The 20905-nt window shown below is 41.7% G+C and overlaps 1 long non-coding RNA gene across 1 annotated transcript in view; it reads right to left on the bottom strand.

Moving 5' to 3' along the window:
• Window positions 1–232: 232 nt before the first annotated feature.
• LOC140614158 (uncharacterized) overlaps window positions 233–20905 on the bottom strand; it is a 28485-nt gene continuing 7812 nt past the window's right edge. The window contains exons 2-3 of the long non-coding RNA XR_012015061.1: window positions 10714–10956; window positions 233–465 (exon numbers count right to left, since the gene is read on the bottom strand). This is a non-coding gene — a long non-coding RNA (uncharacterized lncRNA). The remainder of the gene's footprint in view (window positions 466–10713; window positions 10957–20905) is intronic.

The raw sequence follows: 20905 nt of genomic DNA, 5'->3' as shown, positions 1-20905 counted from the left end.
AAACTAAAGCATTCATTTCAATGATTGTCACTGTTATTAAAGAAAAAAAAACCCAAAAGCTTTGCTATTTCAAAAAGTGTTTAAAAGAACGCTGGAAAAAAAAATAAAAGAAAGCTGGAGGTTGGAGGCATTATACAATATTAAACAGTGCTGCCCCATCATGCAGAACTCTGAGATTTCTGATATTTTCTGCTTTTTATTTTCCAATGAGCTTCTCCCCCTCATACCCCCCACCCAGCAGCAACTCCTAGCCGGCTGTTCACAGTCAAGTGTAAATTAGACCTGTTGCATTTTATGGCTTGGCCCTGTTTGACCATTCCCATGTCAACCTGACCGCTCTCTCTTCTATTTTTCCAAGGAGAAAGTGAAATGTTATTCACGCCTCTCCTGCCGGAACTCACAAGTGGACGCAACTTCTTCCCAGTACACTGTGAAAGCATTCAAACGCCATGCTGATTGTTCCCCCTGTGGTCAAAACAGAAACTTGTTTGTTTTCTCTCAAATTTATTTGGAAAGGATGTTGTTACAGCAATGCTGTTTGAATTATTATAGCTAACCTTTTCCAGTGTACATGTCCAGAGGCATAATTGGATTCCCAAAATGAACTCCATTGACAACAGCTACAGAAGGATGCTTCAGCTTGTTTATTCTTAAAATTAATGTTGCTTTCATTCCTTCTCTCTCCATGCTTCTCTCTCTCTCTCTCTCTCTTTCTCTCTCTCTCTGGCTTGCTCACCTGCTCCCTCAAAAATCCACTAAGTAAGTAGGGCTTAGTGAATAGCAGATCTCTTAATTATTTACAAAAAATAATAGCTTCAGCAGTCGAGATGTGGTGACGGAACCGACCCCAGTCCCTGCCCTTCCCTTGTCACACTGCGTTTACCTGAGCGATGTGTTTAGTTGGGCAGAAGAATCCCTGTATTTCTCACCGTTGTATGGTCACTATCCCTTGTGACCTCTCAGATAAAATTTAGTGGCATCAAGCTCTGGTAGCCACTTCTGCTCCTGGAGCATCGTTATTCTTACAAATTGTACATCATTATGCTTTTATGGGAAGGCTATTATACCTTGTAAATAGTACAAGCCCAGCAGCTGGCCCAGCAGGCTGCACGGGGGCATTGCCAGCTGACTGGACAGGAGGCTCAAGAGAAAAGCAGCCCTCTGCCCTGAAATGCGCATACCTGGTAGTGGAAGGACAGGTGCTCATCACTTTGGGAGGTTGAGTACTTGGGGTGGAAAAAGCCCTCGTTTGGAAAGCCGATGGGTACAGATTACCTTCCAACTCTGCCACTGATGAGCTTGAGCACATTCCTTGACCTCAGCACATTAACTTCTTGAGCTTTAAAAGGGAGATGATATTCCAGCCTCACGGGGATGGGAAATGTTGTAGCCATTTTGGAAAACCAGTCTGGCAGCATCTATTGAAACTAAAAATCTGTGCATTCTTAAAACCAGAAACCTCACTTTTGGAATCTATCCCATAGAAATAAAAGCTCCAGTGCACAAGGCTGTGTGTGCTCGGGTGTTTGTACAGATGAATGAATTGGAACATCTACACTCTGGAACATTGTGCAGCCCTCAGGATGAATGGGTTTTCACGGAGATATTTTCATAAGGTTTGCTTGAAGAAGAAAAATGATATGCAGAAAGAAGTAAATCATATATGCTATTTAAAAAACCCTTCTATATGTTTGTATGCAAGTGTATAAATTAATGTGTATGTGTGTTTATATTTGCTGTGAATATGGAAAGATATGGAGATGGAAAGATGCATGCATGGATTATCTTGAAGGAGGGGAGAGCACAATGAAAAACAGAATAGGGAATTAAGAGAAAAAGGGAAAGATTGTTTCCTTTGCTGTGCAGAAGATTTTTATATTGATGAAGTCCCAAGTTCATTTTTGCTTTTGTTTCCCTTGCCTGTGGTGACATGTCTGCTAAGAAGTTGCTATGACTGAGGTCAAAGAGGTTTCTGGAAACAAAAACAAAAACAAAAACAAAACAAAACAAAACAAAACCCCAGAGGTTGCTGCCTGTGTTCTCTAGGATTCTGATGGTTTTCTCTCTCATATTCAGGTCTGTCATCCATTTTGAATTAATTTTTATGTATGGTATTAGAAAATGGTCCAGTTTCATTCCTCTGCATGTTGCTGTCCAATTTTCCCATTTGTTGAAGAGACTATCTTTTTTCCACTGGATATTCCTTCCTGATTTATAAGGAATAAAAGTCAATAAATCTTAAAGGCAGCTTACAGAATGAGAGAAGATATTTGCAAACGACATAGCTGTTAAAGGGTTAGTATCCAAAATCTACAGAGAACTTATCAAACTCAACATTCAAAAAATAAATAACCCAGTTAAGAAATGAGCAGAAGGGGATCCCTGGGTGGCGCAGCGGTTTGGCGCCTGCCTTTGGCCCAGGGCGCGATCCTGGAGACCCGGGATCGAATCCCACATCGGGCTCCCGGTGCATGGAGCCTGCTTCTCCCTCTGCCTGTGTCTCTGCCTCTCTCTCTCTCACTGTGTGCCTATCATAAATAAAAAAAAAAAAAAAAAAAAAGAAACGAGCAGAAGACATGAATAGACACTTTTCCCAAAAAAGGACATCTAGATATCTAACAGACACAACGAAAAGATGATCAACATCACCAGGGAAATACAAATCAAAAACAAAATGAGATATCACCTCACACTGGTTAGGATGACTAAAATTAACAACACAAGAAACAACAGATGTTGGTGAAGATGCAGAGAAAGGGGAACCCACTTGCACTGTTGGTGGGAATGCAAACTGGTGCAGTTACTTTAGAGAACAGTGTGCAGGTTCCTCAATATGTTAAAAATAGAGGGCAACCCGAATGGCTCAGCGGTTTAGCGCCAGCTTCAGCCCAGGGCGTGATCCTGGAGACCCAGGATCGAGTCCCGCATCAGGGTTCCTGCGTGGAGCTTGCTTCTCCCTCTGCCTGTGTCTCTGCCTCTCTCTCTCTCTCTCTCTCTGTGTATTGAGTGAATAAATAAAATCTTGAAAAAAAAATAGAAATACCCTATAATCCAGCAATTGCACTGCTAGGTATTTACCCAAATAATACAAAAATGCAATTCGAAGGGATACATGCACCCCTATCTCTATAGCAGCATTATCAACAATAACCAAACTATGGAGAAAACCCAAATGTCCATCAATTGATGAATGGGTAAAGGAGACATGGTATGTAGATAGAATAGAATATTGCTCAGTCGTCAAAAAGAATGAAATCTTGCCATTTACAACCACGTGATTGGAGCTAGAGTTTATTTTGTTAAGTGAAATAAGTCAGTCAGAAAAAGACAAATACCATATGATTTCACTCATATGTGGAATTTAAAAGAGAAAACAGATGAACATATAATATAGGAAGGAGCTAAAGAAGAAAATGAGAGAGGGATACAAGCCTTAAGAGATTCTTAATGATAGGGAACAAACTGAGGGTTGAGGGAGGGAAGGAGGTGGGGGGATGGCCTAGATGGGTGATGGGTCGTAGGAAGGGCACTTGTTATGATGAACACTGGGTGTTCTATATAAGTGATGAATCACTGAATTCTACTCCAGAAACCAACATTGCACTGTATGTTAACTATGTAAAGTTTACATTTAAAAAAATCAAAGGGGGGAAGACCCCATTAGAAAGTGTTTATGGTCTGTTGTGTGCTAAATATATTTCCCCCAAATTCATGTTGAAGCCCTAAATCCCAGTACCTAAGAATGTGACTATATTTGGAGGTGGTACCTTTCAAGAGATAAGTAAGATTAAATGAGATAATTGAGATGGGCCCCAATCCCATATGACTGGTGTCCTTATGAGAAGAGAAAGCTATAACACAGACGCACACAGAGGGAAGACCAGGTGTAGATGGTGGAAGGAGGCAGCCATCTTTACAAGCCAAGGAGAGAGGCATCAGTAGAGGTCAATCCTGCTAATACCTTGATCTTGGACCGCAGCTTCCAGAACTGTGAGGAAATTAATTTCTGCTGTTTCAGCCACCCAGCCTGTGCTACTTTGTTATGGAAGCCCTACCCAACCAATACATTATTATCACACTTAAACATTTCTACGTAGCCCTTTTAATTTCTATGTATATAATAAATTAAATATATGGAAAAATGCCTGCTTCCCATATAAAGTATCAAATGCTCAATAAATACCAACTATTATCATTGTTGTTATTATTACTATTGCTATTGATTTCACCCCACCATATGCAGCGGGTGTTTTTCATTACTATTGCTTTGTTTAGAAATTCCTAATTATGATTTGTAGACAAGAGTTGTTCATAGAGACTTTCCATTTTTAGATTGAAGTATCTACTTTGTTTTACTTTTTCATTCTTATAATTTATTTGCAGTTTTAATAAGATCAGAGCATGCTGTTCATATTCTTTGACTTTACAGAATTTATTGTGCCTTATGTGCACACTAACATATCAGTTTTTCCACATATGTCAATGACAAGGCTGTAAAACCTAGTAAATCTGCATAAGATATACATTAATGTAATATGTTTTAAGGTCACTCTTACCACTTGGTGCTGTGTGTATTTTGTTATATGTTTTTGTGAGGTTGTTTTTTTCTCTGGGTAGTCTGGTTTGTTTTAAAAATTCCTTTTTTGACATTTAGAAAGAGTTTGTATTTTTGTTTTAGTATTTACCAATAAATTAATACCTTTTACATGTCCTTAATTTTTTCTTCTCTTTACTTAGACTTCTATTTGTCATGTCATCTTTCAATGATGACTTAGAATCTCACCTATTACCCATGTGACAATAATGAGCTCATTTTGCTTTCCCCTGTCTCCCTCCTTTTTCACCCATTTTTTTTTAGTTTTGCTGTTTCAACTTTATCAAAACATTTAACATTTATAAGCTATTCTCCTACCTTTACTGTTTTTTTTTTGTTTCTGTCTCCCTCTTATATAGATGGCAGGGGCCTCATCCCAGGACTCTGGGATCATGACCTGAGCAGAAGGCAGACGCTTAACTGACTAAGCCACCCAGGCTCCCCCTCTTCTATATTTCTTATTTGAAATGTTCTCTTATATCTGCAAATACTTATTAATGGCATGTAATTCATGTTAGAGTGTGTGTAGTTTGATCCTGCTTTTCTCTTAGAGTTTTTCACTGATTCTCATTTTCATCATCTTATAATAGATTTATATGGATGTAGTCTATGTTCTGTTTTTAAATGTCTTGAATTTAACTGGATGATCAATAGAAATTGTAGCAATTAGGGGTGCCTGGCTGGGTCAGTTCGTTAAGGGTCTGCCTTCAGCTCAGGTCATAATCCTGGGGCCCTGGGATCAAGCCCCCCAGTGGACTCCCTGCTCAATGGGGAGTCTGCTTCTTCCTCTCTCTCTTTGCCCTCCCCCCCCATTCATGTGCTCTCTCTCTCTCTCTCAAAAAAGTAAATAAAATCTTAAAAAAAAATTGTACCAGCAATAGAAGGGTTTTGGTGGTCCACAGGCTTCTTACTTTAAGAGTGCCCTCTTCTGCCAGGGTAGTGAAGTGTGTGTTCCTCATTATGTGGTGTCTTTGGAGGAGGAGGACTGATATGTATTCTGATTCTGTTATGTTCATTTGTTCCATAAGTATCTTAATTACTACCATTTGTTTCATTCTTTTATTTTATGAGATTTTTATTTATCTATTTTATTTTATTTATCTATTAGAGGGACAGAGAGCCAGTGAGAGAGAGTGCAAGCTATAGGAGAGGTAGAGGGAGAAGCAGGCTCCCCATTAAGCAGGGACCCCAATGCAAGCCTCCATCCCAGGAGCCCAGGATCATAACCTGAGCTGAAGGCAGATTTGAAACCGACTGAGCCACCCAGGGGACCCTGTTTCATTCCTTCTCCTAGGAAACGTTCCTATTCCATGTTGCCTACCTTTTCCCTAGAAAAAGTGCTTTATGCAGACAGACTGCCACTTCTAGCGCTATGCATTCCAAGACTGTACCTCAGATTATTCCAGAGCTAGTGCTCTGTTGCACCAGGCCAGAAGTGACCTTAGAGTGAGCTCATTTGTTATCTACCAGCGTCAGAAACTTGAAACATTCTCCAGGTTAGGGAGCATTAGTATTTGTATAATATTGATTATTTTCAATCCTTGTATATGGTATGTCTATCCATTAATATAGATATTTAGTAATTGACCTCAATGAGGTTTGGAAATTTCAGTATAGAGGTGCACACTTATTGCATCTCTTATATTAGATTTATTTTATTCTGGTGGTTGTGTTCTTTTAACAAGCAGTACAGTTAGGTTTTTGTTTATTTATCCAGTTGTACAATCCAAATCATTATTTAGAGTACTTAGTCTTTTTTATATGTAACATAATTACTGATATATTGGGGGTTAAATATACTATCTTAAATTATTTATTTTGACCTAATGTTTCTTCTTCTTTCTTGCTTTACTTTAAGATTAATACAAATTGTAAATTATTTCATGGTATCACTACTTATTTGGGGACTAATTGTTTAAATTGGAGATTTTTAGATATTAACTGCAAATGATAACTATTTTTCAATTAAAATGCACTTAATATCTAACATCAATGAATCTCAATAAAAATAATAGATTTTTGTTTTGTCTTTGTATTTGGAAACATTTTTACTAGTTTTAGTTTGTTTTTAAGATGGCAGGAGATCAACATAGATTTGGTGAGAGAAGCAGCAGGGGTGAATGTTACAAGTAAGGATATTTGAGGGAGAGATTGCTACACGCTGGGCAAGGTGTTCTCACCTCTTTGTAAACCTCCTCAAGATTTTAGTCAAGTATTTTTTGTTTTTTGTTTTTGTTTGTTTGTTTGTTTTTGCTTTGTTTTGTTTTGTTGAATAATTGGATTTGTGTTTCTTGTTCATGTAACTCTGTTGAGGTTGGTCACGAGGCAGATCAATTTCTTTACATTTTTTGGGAACTTGCCCAGGTCTGAGTACCAGTCAGGGTTCAGCCAGAAAAGAGAACCTACTCTGGGTAGTTTGATGGAAGGAAATTACTATAATGATCTGGTAACTAAAGTCTTAGAAGAACTCAAGAAATAGAAGGTAAGGAATCTCAAAGAATATTAACTGCAAGAAGCTGCCTCTATCTTTGGGGGCAGTAAGACAAAGGGAAAGGCCACTGTCACCAGATTCCAGGAATTGTGGCCGCCTGGTGGGAGCCATATCCACCTTGGAGTCTATGTGAAAGGAACTGGACACACAACCCAAAACAAAGAAAGAAAAGAAGGAAAAAGGAAAGCAAGCAAGCAAAATTTTTTGGTTTCTTCCAAACCATATTGCAGTTTCCTGTTAGGGCCTCCCCTGATAAAGCAAAATGAAAGCCAAGAGGCAGAGGCACCTGGGAAACATAATTGTAAAGAGTCGGTCCTCTGTGATTTAAAGCAAAAGAAGGGAATGGGAGAGAGTGAATGTCAGGGTAAAAGGCAAATGACTGGCATGGCACATCTTGTTGTCAAGTCTTTCTTACACATGCTAGGTGACTTCCAGGCACAAGGAGACTGCCTGGGTGGCTTCAGCTGCCCTGTTGATGGCCAAGTTTGTTATACTACAAGTAATTGAGGGATGTGGTCTGTGACCAGTCCTGGCCTGGCTCTGCTGAGTGTCCCGATCTGGGTTAAGAATTGCTTTTTTCGGGGCAGCCTGGGTGGCTCAGCGGTTTAACACCACCTTCAGCCCAGGGCCTGATCCTGGAGATCTAGGATTGAGTCCCCAGTCAGGCTCCCTGCATGGAGCCTGCTTCTCCCTCTGCCTGTGTCTCTGCCTCTCCCTTTGTCTCTGTGTCTCTCATGAATAAATAGATAAAATCTTTAAACAAATAAACAAACAAAAAAGAATTGCTTTTTTCCAGGGCACCTGGGTGGCTCAGTCAGTTAAGCATCCTGATTTCCTAGGATCATGATCCCAGGGTCCTAGAATTGAGCCCCATGTCAGGCTCCCTGCTCAATGGGGAGTCTGCTTCTCTCTCTCCCTCTGCTCCTTGTTCTGCTCATGCTCTTTCTCACATTCACTCTATCTCAAATAAATAAATACAATCTTTTTTAAAAAAAGAATTGTTTTATTCTCACCTATTACAATCTTGTAGGTGGGAGATGTGTTTGAGGAGACTGAGTCATTATTAAATAACCACAATGCAATATTTTTGTGGGATCCTCTCAGGGGAGGGATGACATCCCCAGGGAAGTTTTCTGATGCAGAAGATCTAACCCAGTTCAACCCCTCCTGGGCACACCCATCCTCAACTTCAGCCTCTGGAAGTAAACCTTCATCTTCATGCTATTGAGTTGCCCATGCCTGGTGACACTGCCACCTTGAAGGGAGTTTTGTCAAGATTGTTCAAGCATGGCCATAGTGACTGGCATTCCCTTAATTGACGCTTACCATTACTCGCTATTCTAAATAGTGAAAATGCAGGATGGTAGCTGCCTCTCCATTTTCACCCTTGTCAACTTTTTTTCTAATTATTTTTCCCAAATAGAGAAGTAGGAAGGTGCAAGGAAGATGGTCAATTTCCCTGCATAAGCAGAAGTTAAACCTAGGGAGAAGCTATTGGTCAACTCTGCCTTTTCTTTTTTCATACCATCTTGTTAGTTTATTTACTTATTTGCCCTTACTCCCCAATTATAATATAAGTTCCATGTCTTATTCATCACTCCATCCTCAGCACTTAAGGCATTGCCCAGCACATAGTTTAAGTGGTCAGTAAATAACTATTAAATGAATGAACCTACAAAAGAGACCAAGGAGTAAGTAAGAGATAGGGAGAGGGGGACCCTAGGAGGTATGATGTCCTATAAGGTAAAGGAAACAAGTTTTGATAAGTATAGTCAATATTGCCAAATATTGTGGAGAGATAAAGTAATAGAAGTACTTGACAGTAGCCATTGGGTTTGGTGATAAGGACATCATTGGTAACCTTGGCAAACATCATGTCCAGTGAAGTGCTGAGGGCCTGAAGACTGGTGGTGGTAAGAGGTGAAGAAGAGGAAACCGTGAGTGTGGACAAGTCTTGACAAGTTTACTAGCAAAAAGGTGAGTGGGGAAGTATGGTAGTAAGAAAGTGTTTCTTTAAAAAGTGGTAGGACCTTGCGTGTCTTTACATTCTAATGGGAAGGAGCCAATAGGTTGGGACAGTTTAAAGATGCAGATAGAATTAGGAATAGTCAAGAGTAAGACTTGTGAGAAGGTAGAAAAGGCTATAACCTGGAATATGAGTAGAGAGATTAGCCAGAGCTAGCAATACCTCTTCTACGATAATAAGAAGAAAGGCAGAAAGGCTGGGAAGAGAGTTTTAGGCACATTTGGAGGCTGACAGTGGGTGGGAGGGTAAAAAAGCTCTCTGTGGTGACTTATTTCTGCTCTGGAAAGGTGAGGTCACTCATTCCTTTGGTAAGTGCTTACTGAGAGTCTACTCTGTGCCCATATTCTGCTGGGTCCTGCATGCAGTGGTGAGCAGAGACTGACATGGGTCTGGCTCATGAGGAGCTTAGAGGATAGCAGGGACATGGTTCTTGAGCAAAGGATCACATCCCAAATTATAAAAATACAGCAGCACTGTGATTAGCAAGAGGTATATTGATCTGCATGGTTTTGTGATTTTTGTGTGATTGTAAACTCAGGAATCAGGAAGAAGCCCAGAGGAAAGCCAAGGGGAGAATCCAAAAGGAAGAGTTTGAGCACCTGATTCTGGGCAAAAACTTTTCATAGGTTAGGGAACATGAGAAAATTCCTCCTGGTGCCTGAGTCTGCCCAGGTGGAACTGAGCCTGAGACAGTCATTGCTCTGATACTAGACTGCGTGTCTAACCCACCAGGTGAGAATTCAGCTTGCTGCTCTTCCCATACCCCTCCACGCCCACTGCCTTTCCCAAGGGGAACTGGCTCTGACTGCTGCTTACTCTGTGAACAAACTCTTACCTGATAGAGAATATGTTTCTTCTAATCTCATTTATTTATAAGGTACTTAAAGATAACGGTGAAATTAAAATGGAACTCAAAACTCTAGCTAAGGGATGAGCTTTCTGGAACTTTGAGTTCTTTGTAGAGCTTTGGGGTTCTGTAGGTTGTGTGCTCCTGGCTCTTCTTCTGTCTTAATTTGTTTGAGGGGGAAAAAAAAGAAAAACTAATCAAGAGTTCAAATATCTGGATATTAATTTGTGTCCTGACTCTAATTAACTGTGTGACTTTGTCACTTCACTTCACCTCCCTAATCCTGTTTTCCCTTCATTGGATTAGATGAGCTTCCAGTTGTCTGATCCTACTTATTAATTTGAAGAGGAATTTTTAAATGTACAATCTGCTTTCTGAACAATTCTGGGTATGAGGCACCTCCTATATGTCACAATAATTAGGTAGGTTGACTAAGTGTTGATTTAATTACTAAACTTGTTTCTCAGTCATAATTTTCAGAATTCTCTACCCTCCCATTACGTTCCTCTACTCTTGCTTTATTTACTTTCTTACCTGAGCAGGTCATTTGCACTGGCCTCCCCCGCATTTCTGCCTCTTCGTTTCATACTGTGACTGTGCTTATCCTTCTTTCATTAATGATTTTTCAGGAAACAAGCTACAGCTGATTATTCTGAGGCAGAACCTTCCATTTATAAACTTAGCTACCTCATTATTTGAAAACATTAAGGAGAGAACATACTTCCTTTGACCTAAAGACTTTCAAAAGAACTTACCATAGACCATGAACTATTAGGGATAGAAGAGAGATTCACCCAGATGGATCAGCTCCTTGACAAGTGGCCACCTGGGTTAAGCTTCTGTTCTTCTGAAAGGTAGTCTCCAAGCGCTTGCAGCTTGCAACGAGGATCACCCCATGATGAGAATACTGGGCAGGAGGAGCTGTTCTACAATTTTCTCAATTGAACAGCAGACCCTGATATGAAAGCCTGCATGGCTCAGCTGAAGAAATGAGCCACCTGAAGGGACACAAAATAGATGATGGCTGACTTAGTGAACTTTCTAGAAGGACCGTGAGAAGGTGCTGTCTCTCAGGTCTAATCCTTCCCCTCCCTCAACACACACACACATACACACACACAGATACACAGACACATAGACACACATGCACATTAGAACTGGAAACCATTAACCATTGGCTTGTACAGGGCACACTAGACAGAAGGTTGGCTGCACCCCTGGAGACCCCAGCAGCCTATTCACCTGAGGGCCTTCTAAATACAAACCACTCTTCTGGGTGGATACCACCCACTCAGTGAGTATTTCCTTGCTGACTAGGGAAAAGGCAAGACTTTCTGTTTTAACAACCAGAAGCTTATCTATCAAATTTAATCAGAGGTGTAGGTAACAATCAGCTCCCCCGAGCAGAACTTTGTCTCTCCCTTGTCCCTGCCCCCATGCTTCAGCATTGCCATTTTATGGATTTCATTTATCCACATCCCATTTTTTTTCCTGGACCATTTTAAAGTAAACCCCATAGTTATAAATTTCGCCTGTAAATATTTATGTATTGCTAGAGCAGAGGTTGTTATCATACCAAAAAAATTGATAATAGTTTATTAATATCATCTAAACTGAGACCATATTCAATTTTCCCAAATTGAACCAAATGTTTCTTTTTTTTTAAGATTATATTTATTCATGAGAGACACAGAGGAGGCAGACACAGACAGAGAGAGAAGCAGACTCCCCACTGAGCAGGGAGCCTGATGTGGGACTCGATCCCAGGACCCCTCGATCACGATCTGAGCCAAAGGCAGACACCCAACCACTGAGCCACTCAGGTGTCCCTCAAATGTTTCTTTTCAAAATTGGTTCATTCATATCAAGATCCATTCAAGACCACCCCTCCCCGCCCACTCTCCTGTTGGACTCCTCACTGATACAACAAAGGGGAAGACAAAGGGAGCAAGAGGGAATTGTTGATACAGCCCAAACGGGTCAGCCTCTGGGGGCAAAGACCAGAGTGAGGAAAGATGGAGGAGGTAGATCTACAGAAGAAAACAGGAAACTCACTATGCCTCAGAACACAAAACTGAGCTCTGTTTGCAAGGAAGAGTGTGGTGATGCATGCAAGAGCTGCAGGGAGACAAAGTTTCTGCTGTCTCAGGAAACCTCACCCAGTTCTCCAGCTGGAAAGGAGAATGGAATGGGTCCTGTTCATTATCCTCAGCAACATGCAACAAAGGAGAAGGAAAGACATATGGGGAAGGGAAACGAGAAGGAAGAAGGAAAAAGGAATGAAGGATGGAAGAAAAACACATATTGCATTAATTATAGCCATCAGTGGTACTTGGATATTGCCACTACTGAGATATTAAACTGAAAAAGTAGGGGCACCTGGGTGGCTCAGTGGTTGGCTCAGGTCATGATCCCTGGGTCCAGCGATCGAGTCCCACATCAGGCTCTGGGCAGGCAGCCTGCTTCTCTCTCTGCCTATGTCTCTGCCTCTCTGTGTCTCTCATGAATAAATAAATAAAATATTTGAAAAAAATGGAAAAGTAATACATCGGACTGAGTATAGATTTCTAGGGCAGTGAAACTACTCTGTATGATACTATAATGGTGGATACTTAATAATATAGTTGTCAAATAATCAAATAATGATATGGTTGTCAAAACCCAAAGAGTGCACAACAGGAAGAGAGAACCTAATGTAAACTATCCACTTTAGTTAATAATAGGGTATCAATATTGGCTCATCAATTGTAACAAACGTACCACATCAACACAAATGCTAATAACAGGGACCGCTGTGTGTGTGTGTGTGTGTGTGTGTGTGTGTGTGTGTGCGCGCGCGTAGAGGTATGGAGAAGAGATATAGGGGAACTCCCTCTGCTCAAAATATGTTCTGCATTACTACAAACTTAAACTGCTCTAAGAAATAAATTTAATTACTTTTTTAAAAAATGTGTGTTAGACTAAAGGAAATACAGTTAGTACACCAATCTTAAAACACTTTCTACTTGTCAGAGTATCATGAGCATGGTGAGAATAACCTTAACTCAGGTAAATAGGCAAAGTTAATCAGAACATGAGTGTCTCTGCATTCCTGTTTTGATAAGCATGGATTTCATTACATTTGTATAGCTTGCTTAATGCAGTTACAAAATACACCATCTCCCAGTTACACAAGACAAAACGTAAAAACAGAGGCAAATGTTTATTTTCTTTCAAGACCTCACTTTTGCTTTAAAAATAATGATATTGGAAATAATAATAGTTTGCCGTAGTGATGAATATCTAGTTGTCCTTAATATCAGTTAGAATCTAAGGCAGGATCATAATTGGCTACAGAGCAGACAAACTAAGGAATATCAGTGGTTCGGGGTCCTTCAGCCCTGGCAAGTTGCCAATAGATTATTCAGTTTGTTCTTTGGTCCTCTGTGTTGGCAGCTCTCAGTATCTTTCTATGAATAGAATTTAATGAGCAGAATGGATAAAATAATTTGACTGCAAGATGTAACAATTTGATGGCCAGTCAAAAAGCTAGCCATACACAGAGGGGCAGTGGCAGTTTGTTTTTTATCTGCTCTAGTCTCCAAAGATGGCACCCAATGAACCAAGCCTCCATATGCAACTCATCCCCTCCCACTTATGTGAGCTGGCCCTGGGATTCACTTTTGACCATAGAATATAGGTAGGGTGACAGATATTAGGGAGGGCACTTATTACCACCATGAACACTGGGGGTTGTCTGTAAGTGATGAATCACTGAATTCTACTCCTTCATGAAGCCAATATTGCACTGTGTGATAACTAGAATTTAAATAAAAATATGAAAAGAAAAAATTAAAAAGTGTAGCAGGTCAAAAGTTTTGCAGCTTCCACATAGAACTCTTGAAATATTCTGAGGGAAGCCAGTCGCCATCTAAAAAGTTCAACTCCCCTGAATCTATCTCAAGTTCTCCTTAGCAATATACTTCAGAGTACGATGACCTCTGTACCAAATACTGAGTGGAGAGAGCTGTGTTTGTTACGTTCTGATTATCTATTGTTGCAGAATGAACTGCTCCAAAACTTAGTGATTTAAAACAATGTTTTTTTATGGATCAGTGTGTCGGCCAGTCTCAGCTGGGCAGTTGTTGTCTGGGGACTCTCATATGGGTACAGTCAAATACGGAAGTTAAGGAGCACATAGGTGGGTCAATGGTTGAGCATCTGCCTTGGGCTCAGGTCATGATCATGGGGTCCTGGGATCAAGTCCCATATCCGGCTCTGGACAGGCAGCCTGCTTTTCCCTCTGCCTATTTCTCTGCCTCTCTCTCATGAATACATAAATAAAATCTTTTTTAAAAAATATCGAAGTTAAGTCTGGGGTCATCTGTAAGCTCAACTGCACCACACATCCAAGATGGCATCTTCAAGCACATGTCTATCACCTTCCCAGGTAGCTGGAAAAGCTAGAGGTTGCCCCAGGCATCTCTTTCTCCACATGCTGCCTTTTTGGTGGCTAGTGTGGGCATCTTCACAGCATGGACATTTGGGGAGAGCTGAACTGGACTGTATGTAAAAGCTGCAAGACTTCTTTTGACAGAGCCTCAGGAGTCCTGTAGTACCGCTTCTGCCACACTTGGTAGTCAGAAGGGGTCATCTTTGGAGACTAGTGGCTTACAAGAGCAAATAGATTTGAGTGCCTCTGTTCTTCTGTAGAAGTGTTGTGTGTGTGTGTGTGTGTGTGTGTGTGTGGTTGTTTCCTTTTCTTAAAGGTTCCCTTTAAGTAGCAGGTTCAGATAATAATAACAAAGCGACTATTCCTGGGGGCTTGCGGTGTGCCAGGCGCTGACTGCCCTACTGCTTTATCTCTCTCAGTATCCTGTGAATTACTACATATTTATCTCCATTTTGCAGAAGGTGAAACAGTGAAGAAAATAACTTGTTTAAGATCATGTGGTTAGTCAGGGGCAGGCCCCTGCGCTGTCCATGGCAGAGCCATTCTGATTTCTAGCCATCTACGTAACTGTGTTAAATTCTAATCATTTCTAATGCTTTTGTTTCTTTGCTTCTTTAGGAGAAGCCAAGAGAACCTTGAGGCAGATGCGCTAAAGGCAGGGTAAGAAAGGAAGATGTTGGAAATTACCACCAGAAAACAAAATTATTTCCACTGACTCATCCTGAGGAGAGCACAGATCATTCTCTGTGATGACTCCTGCCTAACATCCATTCCCCCACCTTATCCCTTATTTACTTGTCACTGTGCTTTTGGTCAGTTGTTCTTAAACCTGGCTTACTTTATAATCATCTGGGGAGATTTAAAAACTGATGGTTCAGCAATAGCTTAGACCAATGAAATCACAGTATCTGGGATAGAATTGAACTATCTGTATTTTATAATTCTCTTAATCCCACAGAAGTCAAATAATATAAACACTGCTCAGTTATTGAGAACAGTTTCCATTTATTTCACCAAAAACACCAGGACATTCCATATTGCTGCCTTTTGCTTTTGCCACCCATTTTGCTTGGCAAAATTCAGTTCATCTTTCAACACCCAGAGTGTCTCTTCCTATAAAAAGCCATCTTAACTTCAGACCACCCTTCTTCAAAGAGGACAGACCACACTTCCCACTGCCTGTCATACCTCTGTTGTAGCAGCAACAGATGCTGCTATGATATGTAGCAGCGTATTATTTCTCTGGCTTACTTCCCTGGCCCTCTCCTCCTACCACTCGCCATCCTAATCCTCTCCAGGGCAGGTAACATACTTTACTCAAAAAACAGTAACAGGAACAGCACAGTTCCTGGCACATAGTAGGGCCACGATAAATGTTTATTGACTGATGAATGATAAATGAATACATGGTGGAAGAATGAATGAATGAATAAATGAATGAAACTTGCAGAATGAATAAATGAATGAAACTCTGCTACTTACAGTGGTTTATTCCAGGGCTGAGGTTATGGGCATAAACTTCCTTACTGAGACTCTATAAAGAATATCAGACCCGCCCATATGTAAACATTAGGCTTTATCCCTTACAAATGACTAAGCATTGCCTATCAGACAATGATGTAATCAAACCCAATATCTTACCCATAAAGATTTGAAGTTCAGAAAAATTTGAAAGAACTGTTTCTAAACGCAAGCAAGATACAACGGGTAAAGGGTATTCTAAAGTAGACAAGTCTATCAGTCAGGGTTCTGGCAAGAAACCAATCCCACATTCACAGTGGAACAATTAAGAGTTTAACAAAGGGATTATCTCAATGGTGCCCCAGGCGTTAGGGAAACCGATGAAGAAGGATGTGCTATGCTTGGGCTGGCAACATGGGGGCTCTTTGTCATCATCCCTTGACCTGTCTGAAGAGGCAAAGGGAGAACAGGTCCTGGAACTTAAAGAGAATAGCTGTTTGGAGAGGGCTATGTGTCAGGAGCCACCAGGGGTCATCCATGCGAGACACAACCAGTTGCAGCAACTAGCAGAGAAGGAACATAGGACCTCACGTGTCCCCTCTCTCTGACCTCCTGCTAAAGCCCCTCATTGGCTGAATCCCACTGGGCACAGAAGGGCAAGAAAGCCCAAACAATATAGGTCCAAATGGGTCAGCCTTCGAGGTTGCAGAGCTCGGTGGACAGGAGCTCTGGGAAGAGAATGGAAAAAATGCAGCAGAGTAAGCCGGGTCAGTCCTTGGGGACAATGAGCACACCCCTGTTGGCATACATCTCTTCTACCACCTTATTCCCCTGGCAGGTTGCTCAAGCCCAAGCTACTTTCCCATGATTAATGGTGTTACCAGGTCTTACAACGGACTTTTCAGGAGCACAATCTTGCCTTGAACCTTTTATTTGCTTCTTAAACACATCCAAAATAGTTTGAAGTTCCCTAAGGGTTTTTACCATTTCCAGCCACAGAAGAGAGAGACAATAAACAGAAGGGAAAATCTCAAAGCTTCAAACTTATACTGCAAAACTGAACAAAGAAAGTGCTCTGAAGTCTATGATGCATTACAGATTTGGCCTCTATTTCTTCTCAGTGGATTAGTCTTGGTCCACTCGAGATCTTAAATTCACCAGGGCCAGCAATTTTTTGGCAGGAAAAAATTTCCTGCCAAAATTCCTCCAATTTCCTTTGTTTTCCAGAAAGTTCTAGGTCTATTATCTTTTCTGTGGCTTCTACCAAGGGTCACAAATGCAAATGAATATAAGGGCCTGATTAGGAATTTAAATAAATTGAGCTGAGTGGAAACTCTGATGCTTACCATATGCCAGGCACTAAGTGTTTTACATTTATCAGCTTCTTCGCTCATCACAATTCTATGAGATAGGCATAATTATTACCTGTTTTTCAGAGGAAATTGAGACATGGAATACATTTCCTGTATAAAGGGAGCAGCAGGTACTTGGCTCCTCCTTGTAATCAGGCAGAGAGCCGAGTCTTGACCCTGCATTTTTTTAAGAGCTTGAAATCTGAATTTCATGGGAACTCTCTTAATTAAGGAAAAAGAAATGGCAACATTTTAGAAATTTTTAAAATGCTATGCAGGCCAAAGAAAGTAACTCTGTGGGTCAGCGATGGCTTTGGAAAGATCATTTACAATCTCAAGTCGGCGGTTCTAGAAGCCTTTTAAGCAGCGAAGCTCAAATATTTTAAATCAAAAATAGAGAGAACCATTATAAAATTAGAAGTTGCCCCTATAGGTCCCTGCTTTTCCTCAGCAGGAGACGCCAGCACAGGACGCACCCCCACCACCAGGCCCCAGCCATCCAGAAACAACTGGAAGACAACTTCTAGACTAAGTGAACTAGAAGTTGTCCAGAAACAAACAAACAAACAAACAAACAAACAAACAAGCAAACAAACAAGTGAGTTTCATTTGCGTTGCTCCCAGGAGGCCAGACACTTCGCTTCTTTCTCCCTTTCAATTACCTTCTCTTACAGACAGTTGCCCAGAGGAATCTAATTTCACCTCCAATCATTTTTTCCATTACTTTTACTTAGGAAAATAAATAGCCATCCCTTGTGCTGAGTACTCCAGATGAAATTGTAGAGCTGCTACCCAATTGGAGGAAAATGTTTGGTTTGCTGAGCCCATTTACGTTTCTCGCGGTTCCTGTTTTTCATAATGTCAGGTTTGAAACCCCCATACACACTAATGACTGAGTCATAAATACACCAAAAAGTTGCTACACGTTTCCGAAAGTTAGTTCCTGGGTGTCTACTTGTAACTCTTTTCAAAGTGCTTTCCCCCACAAAGAAAATACCAGCAGCAATTAAAGCAGACAAATGACTCATTTGGGTGAAAGCAGTTTTCGAGTCAAGGGTGTTTAAAAGCAAAAGTTATTTTTGAAAAATCTTCACAATCAGCTCTAATTGGCAGCGCTGTTTCTTCTTATTTTGCACTATTGTGAGGGTTTCAAGAGACCTCTTGGCCATCGTGATCCTCCCATGTGTGGGCAGAGCGGGGAATAAGGCACAGCCAGCCTGGTGGGCTTAATCCTACAGAACAGTGATTCTGGAAGTGTTGTCCTGGTGCCCACCTGCACCAGAATTACCTGAGAAGAGGAGGCGCTCATCTAAAACGCAGAGTGTGGGCCCCCTCGCCCTCACCCCTACCCCAGACCAGCTCCATCAGAATCTCTGGAGTTTGAGCAGAGGAAATTGGCATTTTAACAAGCTTGCCTAGGTGATTCGTTGGGCAAGCTATAAACTGAGAGCCGTTATGACAGAGGCATGGGATAAAAACAATAAAAGCTGACATTTCATGTACATTTCCTCTGTGCTTGACACTCTTGGCCTTGCCCTCCATATGCCAGCTCATTCGTGCCTCACTTGTACTGTTGCAGGACATCAGGAAGATGTGACTGCCAGTTGACCCACTCACGAGCTGGACTCAGGCTCTTGGAACTCCTCACCCCCTCCCCTGTCCTGGTAATGTGGGTTTGGCTTGCATATCCTGCTCCCAGAAGCAAGGATAGAGGACACAGCCTTGAGATGGTGATGTGGGGTTGCGATATACCCTGCGCTGTGGTGTATGTGACTGAACCCAATAAAGATCTCTATATAAAGTTTTAAGATTTGGTGGTGGGTGTAGGGATCTTGCTGCTGCCCAAGCAAAACAGCATGTCTAAGTTCCCTTTGCTTCTTAAACCTGGCAAAGGTCAGTTCATCTTTCAACACCCAGAGTGTCTCTTGCTATGCAAAGTCACCTTAACTTACCAATCAGAGTGGCCAGCCTCTTTTTATTACCTGGATCCAAGTATGGATCCAGTTTCAGATTCTACCTGGGAAGCTCCCAAGTGTGTTGGGAACCACAAAATAACCCCTCTGACAGGTACTATCAATCTCATATTTCAGAAGAGGAAACAAGGCACAGAGAAATTTTAATAAATTTCCCAAGATCATCTATATGCCTGATTAGTGGCAGATATGAGAGCCGAACTCAGGCAGTTTGGCTTTGGAGGCCACTCTTTTGCTATGATTTTGGAGTCTTTCACCCATGGGGGTCCACCAGGGTGCTGGTTTAAATGCAGACTCTGGGGCCCATGTGCCAAAGATTCTGATTTGGTGGGTCCTGGGAAAGGCCCATCAGCCTGCTGGGGTTTGGTGAGTATCCTGGGGAACACCCCCTTGCTCCCTGTGGTCACACTTTCACATACCAGATTTGTCACAAGATGGTCATCAAGGCATTTTCCCTCATAGATAAAGGCCTTACGTGGAGCATGACCCAGAACCCCTTCCTGCTGCACTGTCCGGCTGTCTTCTCACTAGGTGCTTCCCTCTCCTGGCAAATATGCTCAAGATGTCTGTAGTTGGAAACATGTGGTAGAGCTGAAACCCAACCACAGGCTACCTCACACCTCTAGCTGTCCTCCTTGTTTGTTTGTTTTTTTTCTTTTTAATTTTATTTATTTATTCATGAGAGACACACAGAGAGGCAGAGACACCGGCAGCGGGGTGAAGCAGGCTCCCTGCGGGGGATTCCGATGCGGGAGTCAATTCCAGGTCTCCGGGATCAGGACCTGAGCCAAAGGCAGACGATCAACCACTGAACCACACAGGTGTCCCCCTCCTTGGTTTGAACATCAAACCTTTGGAATTAACAGCCCACCTTTCCGTGTCCACCCTCCATTCCCTCCCCAGCCCACCACCTGTGGGTGGCTTCTACTACGATGCCCTGGATGGGGCTCTAACTAAGGTCTCAGGTGGCCTCTCCCCACCACCCCGGCCCCCTAGGGACATTTCCCTGCCCCATCTCTGCACAGCGCATCAGGGCTCACCCCTTCCTGACACCCCCTTCCTTCTGGGCTCCCGTTGCCCTATTCCTCAATTGTCTTTCTGCTATTCCTGGATCTTTCTTCTGCTCTTTACTTTCAGGGGCTCCCTGAGGTTCTGCTCTGGGACTTTCTTTTCTCTTTCTTCTGGCAATGTTAGCCTTTCATGTGGCTTCAGTAATTATCTATAAAATCCCTGTCCTGACATTTCTTTCTCATTCTCTTGCTCTTTGGAAGTCTTATTCTTTCTTTTTAAGCATCTTTTGGATAAACTTATTTGAAGGCCCCACAGTGTTTCAGTCTTATCCCAAACAGCTCATTAGATGTGTATCTTCCCCCAAACACATTTTTTAGCTTTTTATTTTTAAAAAAATTCTGTGAATAAGGTGCCTGCGTGGCTCAGTCAGTTAAGCATCTGCCTTCGGCTCAGGTCATGATCTCAGGGTCCTGGGATCCAGCCCCGCATTGGACTCCCTGCTCAGTGGGGAGTCTGCTTCTCCCTCTTCTTCTGCCTGCCGCTACCCTTGCTTGTGTACTCTCTCTTTCTCTTTCTCTGTCAATAAATAAAATCCTTAAAAAAAAATTTCTGTGACTAGTTTCATCATCTACCTAGTTTCCCAAGTCAGAAAGTTGATTCATCCTCAACTCCCCACTCTACATTTAATGCAAGTCTTGAACTTTCTAGAAAGTATGTC

Source organism: Canis lupus, chromosome 22 (assembly GCF_048164855.1).
Source record: "Canis lupus baileyi chromosome 22, mCanLup2.hap1, whole genome shotgun sequence".
In the NCBI taxonomy this organism is placed as follows: domain Eukaryota; kingdom Metazoa; phylum Chordata; class Mammalia; order Carnivora; family Canidae; genus Canis; species Canis lupus.
The sequence above is the reverse complement of the archived record's forward strand: the minus strand, read 5'-3'. Positions and strand labels throughout refer to the sequence as shown.